General features: G+C 31.4%; 1 long non-coding RNA gene and 1 pseudogene across 1 annotated transcript; both read left to right on the plus strand.

Annotated features, from left to right (window-relative positions):
* The first annotated feature begins 2,016 nt into the window (after positions 1 to 2,016).
* Positions 2,017 to 5,596, plus strand: LOC131626185 (uncharacterized). The gene is made up of 3 exons (XR_009291060.1): positions 2,017 to 2,171; positions 2,274 to 5,233; positions 5,328 to 5,596. It is a non-coding gene; the product is annotated as an uncharacterized LOC131626185 (long non-coding RNA).
* Positions 5,597 to 5,620: 24 nt separating this feature from the next.
* Positions 5,621 to 8,671, plus strand: LOC131626209 (uncharacterized; annotated as a pseudogene).
* Positions 8,672 to 9,658: the final 987 nt, after the last annotated feature.

Genomic DNA, 9,658 nt, shown 5'->3' on the forward strand with positions numbered 1-9,658 from the left:
TGAAAGGAGAAGTCATCCAGGTGGCAAATCATGGGGACAGAGGGGTAATTTTGGTATTTCCAGAACATCGTAATTTCTTATATCATAGGTTTATTGAATATTAAATATATTTAAACTAAATATATATAATATATTTAATAAATATTAAAATTAAATTATTTACTATGATAAAAATCTAAGAAAATAATATTTTCTCTCATTTTATTTATAAAAAAATTGATTTTTTTAAATACATTACATAACTAATGTATCTGGACTATATGTTGATTAAATTTATTACTTTTTCAATGAATTAAAAAATAATTTTTTTATAAATAAAAATAGAGAGAATATTTAACTTTTAATTAGTTTAAGATAGAAAAAATATTCAATTAATTGTTTAATTACTTTTATCATTATTAGTTATTTGTTACTTCTTATAAACACATCTCACTTGCTATTTTTATAAATTTTTTGTCTTTAATGAATAGTACAAATTCATTATTTATTATTTTTTAGGTTTAATTACAGTTTTGGACCCCTATTTTTTCGGATTCACGAAATTGGTCTCCCTATTTTTAATTTAAACAGTTTTGGTCCTCTATTTTAAATTTAAACAATTTTAGTCCCCTTTCATACTTTTTCACTTAAAATTAACGATATTTTCACTTTTTAAATGACAAATTATTTGTAAAACATGAGAAATCATCGTATAAAAACTTATTATTGAACTTCATAGATAAAAATATGAGTTAAAAAATAAAAAATCTCATCGATTTTTTTTGAAAAAATAGGAGAGGGGAACTAAAGCTGTTTAAATATAAAATTGGAGGACCAAACTGTTTGAATTTCAAATAAAGGGACTAAATTCGTGAATTAGACAAAATAGGAGGACCAAAACTGTAATTTAACCTATTTTTTATTACTATATTTTTATTTATAAATTTAAATTTAAATTTATTTAACAACTATATATTAACTATAATGGGTGTGGCAAAATGGACTAGAGTCTCTGACCTGATCCATTTAACTCATTATTCATATGAAATGAATTGAATTTTCAACTTGATTTATTTAGTTTTTACTAATGAATTTATTTTGAAATTTATTTTATTTTAAAATTTGTTTAATTCTATTGAATTTATTTTATGTTAGAATATTTATTTAATTAAAGATTTATTTGATCTTTTAAATTTATAATTGTGATATTTTTGCTATTGACTATAATGTGGAGTATGTTTAATTAGGTTGAATTTGTTTAATTATAAAAGTATATTTGTTTGACTTGACTCCTTCTACCATGTTTTTCAGTGGGTGAATCTGTCAGGAGTTTAAAAGGGACGTATATCTGCTTGTTTTGTTATTTACAATTTTTTTTATTAAGTTTAAGAGAAAGGTTAACCCGTGCCCTCAATGATTAAGAAAATTTATCTCGGTAATCTGCGTATTTAATGTTTTGAAAATTGAAATATTAAAATTTCTATAAAATATTTTCTTTTTCATGAATGCTTAACCATTGCCTGAGAGCACTGGTTAGCAAGACCCTAAGTTTAATTATAGTTTAATTCATCTATATTTATAAAATTAGTCTTTCTATTTTAAATTTAAATAGTTTTAAATTTTTTTTCATGCTTTTAACACTTAAAATAAACATTGTTTCTGTTGTTATAAATAACAATTTTTTATGAAACATGATAGATTATGGTATATAAAAAAAGTGACATAAGATTAAAATTGAAATTTAAAATAGAGAGATTAATTATGTGAATACAGATAAAATTAAGGGACAAAACATATATCAATTTTATTATATATCACTTTGAAAAAAAGTTTTGTATAAAATTATAAGTCGTTTTATAATATCAATAAATCATTAATACTATATTTTTATTATTAAATTAACGCAATTAGTAAAAAAAAAAATATTAACCACCACCAACAATTTATAATATATATGAGGAAGAATTAGTCAGCAACAAGATTATCATGCTTCAAAATATCCATGTTTCCCTATAAATACATATGCTTCAAGAGATGATAAGTGTGCTTCCCATCCTAAACTTGCAATTTATATATTAAAAGAAATATGGAACCTTCTTACAGATTGAAGTCATTTGTTGCTCTTTTAGCAATACTTTTAATACTAATGTCATCTATGATGGTTACTGATGCCCAATCCAATTTCAAACATGGTATGTTTCTGTTAACTTTTTATCTTCTTTTTTTTTCTTTATTTTTTTTCTTAATTGACAGAATGATTTTTATTTAAATTTCATATGGTTTATATGATGTAGGGCGAAAACTGTTTCAAAATGATTATTATGGGATTGGTTACCCAACTGGACCGAGTGGATATGGAGCATATAGCCCTCCTACGTAACTCTTCTCATATTCTTTTTCTCTTAACTTTTTATCTCTATTTCAATTTTAATATTTTCATTTATTATAAAATTAATTTATAATAAAGGAATAATGAAATTAAGAGAGAAATAAAGAGCTTAAAAAAAATAAGAAAGAAAGACAAGATCCAGATCAGTTAAATAGTACTTATCTATATAGCTTTTTGGATATATTTACTAAATAAGGAGTTATACATTATTTGTATTTTATTTGGTAGTACAATTATAATAATTTGGCATGTCCAATTTCATTTCATATGTAATATCATTCATTCTTGTAAGATGACGCTGGTGACTACTTTGTTTATCGTTTTTTTGTGTTTTGTCTAGTATTTGATGTCGTTCTGATAGTGTATGGTGTATATTGCAAGCTAGAATACAAATACATACATATTCTACAAAAAAAAATTGCATCACAACATCTCATAACTTATTGTCACCCACATCTCGATAATCACATTCAAATCAATATCATGCATACAACTCATTTAGGTAATGCAATTCGAATGTGCAACTCGATACATATACATGTGGTACCAACTTAATATTTGGTTCTCTCAGGAACTAGGTCCCCTCTATAAACCCACAAGCCCCTTATCAGAGCTCTAAGCCCCCTCTCGGAGCTTGGGACAAGTCACTAGTCCCCTCTCTGAAATAGTGAACATGCCTCTTGATAACTCAATATGATGCATGCTCATATACCTCAATGCATAAATAAATCAATGCTTTAATACCCCTCTGTGATCTTAACAATTTGCACTGACAACTCACGTAACCCCTTCTCTAGATTACCACACAACAACAATTCACATATGTACAACGCAACATAAACACAATGCAACTCAAGCATATAATAACTCTTTTCCATCAAATTATTATCTCATACATGCGGCAACACAACAATCATAATTAACATCTCAAACATCCTAACATTCATTACAATTCGCAAATCATACTCGACACAACGTCAAAGCTCTCATCATTCACCAATCACTCAATTAAAATGTTTTTAGTTACTAATTCATCATATTAACTCAGCACCAACACAACCCTAACAATGTAGAAAGAGTCTACTAAAGTCAAAAAATCAGAATCTACAACTCAAAACACACAGACAGACCAATTACGCGAGTTCAGGTTCATGGCAGGTTACCTGTCATGGTAATGGCACACGCCATGGACCTTATCACACTAAAATGTCACATGTGTGAAGAGCAGCTCCAAAACTTAAGCCTGGGCTTCATGACGAGTTACGGATCATGAGCATGGCGCCCGCCACATCCATGGCGCTCGCTATGGAGCTACAGAAAGCAGACTTCGTCTCTTTCAATGGAGTTCAAATCAGAACTCTAATTTTTTATTCCAGGCATTTACAACTCATTTACAACTTCCACTATTCTCTCTTTTCTTCTTTTATTGAATAAATTAAAATAGAATATCATTATTTAAATTATTAAATAATTCTAATTAAAATATACTAGCTTGTTAATACTTCCTACGCCCTCAACTCAAGTTCACACACCTCTACCATCCAAAATAATTCAATTAAAATGCATCAAAATTAAAATAAATCAAAATAAATTAGATAAAATAATTTACTAAAACTCGGGTGTTATAAAAGGCTATGGACAAAGTGGAGTTCTTCTCAAATCTTCAAACACTTCATCGTTCAATGAATCAGTAGGATCAAGGGTTGATTGTTACACATGAAGGCTTGGAACCAATTGGTGATACTAGAAGATTCAAGAAGCATGAATCGAGTAAAGATTACTCATAAGAGTATGACATTACACTATATACCAGTTAAGATCCAGATAAAAGATTTATTTTTCTCAACATTATTGTGGATTAGTGATTGTATGAACTCTTGCAACATTTGTCAAAATAAAAAGGAACAAAGCAGTTTCCGATGGAAAACCATTGAAGAGTGTAGTAAGCAAAGTGAGGACGAACACTCACTACTAGAAATTTGGCCTACGGCCACGCTAAAATTTTCCACAGCTCAGAAACTGTGGCCACATATATGATTTGGCCATGGTTATCAAAGCGTAGACGTATGTTATAGAATATTGAATCCAAAGTGTAAAACTGTGGCCTGTACTTCAATTGCCACGGTTATATAACGGTAGATATTTTAAGCCGCAACTAAGAAACCGAGGCCTATAATTTTCAGTTCAAACTGTGGCCAAAACCTAAAAAAATATATCCCTCCAAAATTTCCCCCCTTTTTTTTTAATTTCCCTCTCATAATTATTTTCTTTTTAATTTTTTTATATTAAAAACATGTAAACGTTTTATGGTAAAATCCAAAATCCCTCTTCTTAATTTTTTAGGGTTCCTGAGCACCCCTCTCAATTTCACAAACCCAAACCCAAACCTTAGCAGCTTCACATTTCTTCACATTTCCTGACCACTTTCAACCCTCACAATATTGAAAATGAAAAATAAGAGGGATTTAGGGTAAGAGTACCTGTGACTATCGGGCTTCACGTTCCCTCTTCTTCTTCTTCAACATGAACAGCGGCCACCTACCACTCCGATCAAATCTCGCCGTTGTGATTCGTTCGCATATCGATTCCTCCGTCTCAATCGATCCCTCTCTGTTCTCTCAATCTCGAAGCCTCTGATCTCATCCCCGATTCTATTCTCGACATCACTCGCTCCTCATCTCCGCTTGCTCTCTCATCGTGAACGGCTCGCGACGGAGAAATCGTTGGTGAGTTAGTTAGATGGAGGTTTGAAATCGTTGAAATCGTTGAACCTAAATCCTCTTTTTCAATCATTCAGTTCTAGCGAGTAGGTTTCTTTCCGAATTCGCAGATGCTAATGGCGAAGCCAAGTACCTCAACATCCTGGTTAGTTAGTTAGTATATTCTTAATTTCGATTCATCTGTACTAAACCGACTGTTAACCCTAATTCATGTTTTTTTGTTCATTATGTTTTTTCAGCAAGATGTTGCGAACCACAAAGCTCGATCTGTTGAAATTGATCTCGATGACTTAATGAACGTTAGTTTTATTGACATTTTCACTGTATTGTAATTGTTAGTTTCTAAGGTTTAGTTATAGTTGGTGATTTTAAGTGATGTGTTTGTTGTTTTCAGTATAAGGATCTAGATGAGGATTTTTTTACGCGAGTTACTGAGAATACGAGAAGATATATAGGGATTTTTGCTGATGCGATCGACGAGCTCATGCCGGAGCCTACTGAGACGTTTGTGGATGATGATCATGATATTTTGATGACTCAGAGATCTGATGAAGGAACTGAAGGTGCTGATGGTTCTGACCCGCACCCGCACCGGAAGATGCCTCCTGAAATCAAACGCTTCTTGTAAGACTTCATGTTTTTCCGGGATATTCAAATTCTAGGGTTTTGTAATATTCTATGATTTTGTACTAATTTGTTACATTTTATTAGGGTTGATTTTTGGCTTTGGATTTTATATGTGTGACTTAATGATATATATGTGTGGGTTGTTTTTGCAGTGAGGTTTATATTAAGGCATCTTCAAAAGGACGACCATTTACAATTAGAGAGGTGAAGGATTCAAACATTGGCCAGCTTGTAAGATTAGCTGGTATAGTCACACGATGCTCGGATGTCAAACCATTGATGCAGGTTGCTGTGTACACCTGTGAGGATTGTGGCTTTGAAATTTACCAGGTAGTTCATTAGAGTATTGCAAGAACTGCTTTGATTAGATAGGCTTTGAAATTTACCAGGTAGTTGATTAGAGTATTGCAAGAACTACTTTGATTAGATAGGCTTTGAAATTTACCAGGTAGTTGATTAGCGATAGAATTAGAGTTTGGGCTAACTTATTTTTATAAAACCGGCTTGTAAGGTTGGGGTGCCACTCTATATAAATCCTTTGTGGGTAGTGTTGGACTTGGGTTTTTTTTTCCAATACATGAAGGTGTATCCTTCTTTTACTTTGGTGTTTCAATCTGTATGTAGCATTTACATTCATTCAAGTTTCATCTCAGAATAATATCTATGATTCAAAGAAATGTGTGTACCCTGCAATTTACAATTTTGGTGACTCAAATTCTGATACTGGAGCTGGATATGCAGTATTCACAGGTGTAAAACTTCCTAATGGCATAAGCTTTTTCGGAAGCCTCTCAGGAAGAGCTTCCGATGGTCGTCTCATCATTGATTTTATCAGTAAGTTGAAGCATTATCATCATAGATTCAGATTAGCATATATTAGCTTATTTACTAATTTAAGCACTTGTGTAAGAATGTTAGAGAATGTTGGATCTTTGCAGGTGAAGAATTGAAGCTACCATATCTAAGTGCTTACTTGAACTCAGTTGGATCGAATTACAGACATGGTGCAAACTTTGCAGTAGGAGGCGCGTCCATTCGTCCTGGCGGTTACAGTCCAATCAACCTTGGTATTCAAGTATCTCAGTTTATTTTGTTCAAATCACACTCCAATATCCTCTTCAATCAACTCTCTAACAAAAGTTAGTTTCTCATCACTTTGCATTCCCATTCTTGTTTATTACGTCTATTTTTTTTTTGTCGGACAATAAACATACTTTCATTCTGTAGTGTTGATGTTGCAAAACTTACGAGTGAAAATTGAACCTATGCGATGTTATTTATAGGGACAGAACCGCCTTTTAGAAGCGGTCTTCCGAGGAATGAGGATTTAAAACACTTATCTCCTTTATTATTTAGCTTCAACAACTTTTAGCACAATGAAGTATGTATGCAAGATTATTTTCCACCTTTATTATTTGTTTGGTTATAGTTATACTTAAGTTATAAGATCAACCCTTATCCTGTATTTATAGATTTATTAACATTCCCACTCACTGCTACAGATTTTACAATCTGAGCATGTCTGCATCGAGGAACAGCTCTGTTCTGGAGACAATTTATAAATCTAACTCTCTTTCAATAATAATCTTTGTCTAGTATACACTTTACTTGGTTAAGGTAGTTCAAATATATTTGAAGCATGTTAATTACTTTAAAGTGGATAGAGAGACTATAAATTATTTCTCACTAATAATACATTGTCTAAGTTTATTGTACTTTAGAGTTTATAGTGCCTCTAGGATATAATCATTAGAAGAGTGTTATTATTTACTACTTTCTTTGATCACTTATGCTACTTTTTGATAAAGCTTAGTGTTGAATTTTCTCATTTTCTAATTTCCATTATCAGTACCCGTAAGATCTGTTCTAGAATGTCTTACTTATTCTTTCAAGCTAACATAAATTCGTTCAAGTTCGTCCACATGCCAATGAGTTAGATATACTTTTATACTTTACTTTCAATTTGTTCTCTGATTTTTTGTATTAACTATCTTGTGTTAACCTTAATTTATAGTTTTAAGTTGACCTTTATATTTAGTCTATCCTTTCATAATATTAAGTATGTTATTTTGTTTATTAGTCCAAATTACCACAGGGATAAATACAACAAGGTTAGTTGTTTGTATTTTCTTTCGGCGTGGCACTTTGACGACTTCCATTTTTCAATCATATTTGTCTCACACTGTTCATTATTTTTCATCTTCCAGGATGATAATCGATATAATGCTGGAAGAGGTGAAATCGTCAGATGGATATTTCCCCCGTCTGCCATCTAGTAAAACAATCGGAGTCTTGCCAGAGGTAAAAATGCACAGAAGTGCAAACATTTAAAATAATTTTTCCAGTATAGGACTTTTCTTGAACTTCTAGTTTGATGTGTCCAACTACTCTGGTATTATTGTATTTGATTAGATGGATTTTTCACAACTCGGTTGTATTCGGTTTTGCATTAGGAAAAGTATTTTGAGACTCCACGATTTTGTTGCTCGGAGAATTGAGCCTGAGATTAGGACTCACAATCTAGTTGCCATGATTTATACAATGTAAGATGCTACATTAGTTGCCATGATTTACAGTGTGATGTTAATATAGTTGCTGAAGCCATAATTCACATTGTATCTGATAATATAAGTATCTTCTTGATGAGTACATCAACAATGGTACTCTAGCATTAAAGTTCTTAAATGATCCTTTTTTAGACATTCTAATTCTATGGTTTCTTTGATTTGCAGCTAACCCTTTTCTCAGGATTTGTCAGCTATCAGATGGTTAGAGATGCATAGTTTTGGTTTAGGTTTATTAGATGTATAATGTACTTAGTCAATCACGATGCTATTGTCATTGATGTGTAGATACTAAAATAATTTGTATTCATACAATTATAGTAATCAAGTTTTAAATTCTTCAAAATTGGTGTAAGTGATTGATATGTTGGTTTGAAAAAGAAAATCAGCCCTTTGGACAAGTTTGGTTTCACTATTGGAGTACTTAGAACTAATTCTAAAAAATTAGTATTATTGTTGAAATTATATATATATATATATATATATATATATATATATATATATATATATATATATATATATATATATATATAATGACATTTATGTAATTGTACAGAAATAAACCGTGGCAAGATAAATGGTTTAGAATGCATAACATATAACTACGGTTTTAAATATGTGGTCATAACTAAACCGTGGCTATATCTTGAACCAAAACTGTATCGTAAACGTTAAATTGAAACCGTGGCTTTACCATATAGCCACAGTTGTGCAGTCATGGCAAATACAAACCGCGGCCTTAATCAAGCTACCTAAACTGTGGCCTAAAAAAGCCACGGTTGTAAAAAAGACGTGGTCCATACCAAAAAACCGTGGACTTTACTTTAGGCCACGGCCGTATACTCCACAGTTGGATTTCCGTGGCCAAACCGTGGCCTCAGCGTTACGCCACGGTTATTTTGCATATAGCCTCGGTTTTCTGGGCGTGGCAGGAGGCCTTTTTTTCTGTAGTGACTGAAGCACTATAAATCTCGCAGTATTCTCTGTCTAACTCTCACATTTAATTTCTTTAGGATATTGCATATTTAGGTTTTCAATTCTTAGCGTAGTTTATCGTTTATTCAATCAGTAGATATTTATTACGTAAGGATATGCTTTGTTAGATTTGGAACCTTATCAAGCTTTAGTGGTGATTTAATTATGTGGAACTAGTGTTGTTAGAATCCGATCTCTATTGAAATATTGTATAAGACACATGTCGTGCAATATACAATAGTTCAGTTACTCATCATTAAACCATGTTTGGTATTTGTGAAGTGATTAAGTGTTGATGTGATCAAATTTTAATATAAGTATAATTTTCATATTTTTGCTCCAAATCTTCCGTCTCCATTTTTGAAAAACCTCTGATATTCTATTTTTAGAAAATCGGTTAGAAT

The sequence above is a fragment of the Vicia villosa genome, unplaced genomic scaffold (genome assembly GCF_029867415.1).
Source record: "Vicia villosa cultivar HV-30 ecotype Madison, WI unplaced genomic scaffold, Vvil1.0 ctg.000273F_1_1_3, whole genome shotgun sequence".
Classification (NCBI taxonomy): Eukaryota; Viridiplantae; Streptophyta; class Magnoliopsida; order Fabales; family Fabaceae; genus Vicia; species Vicia villosa.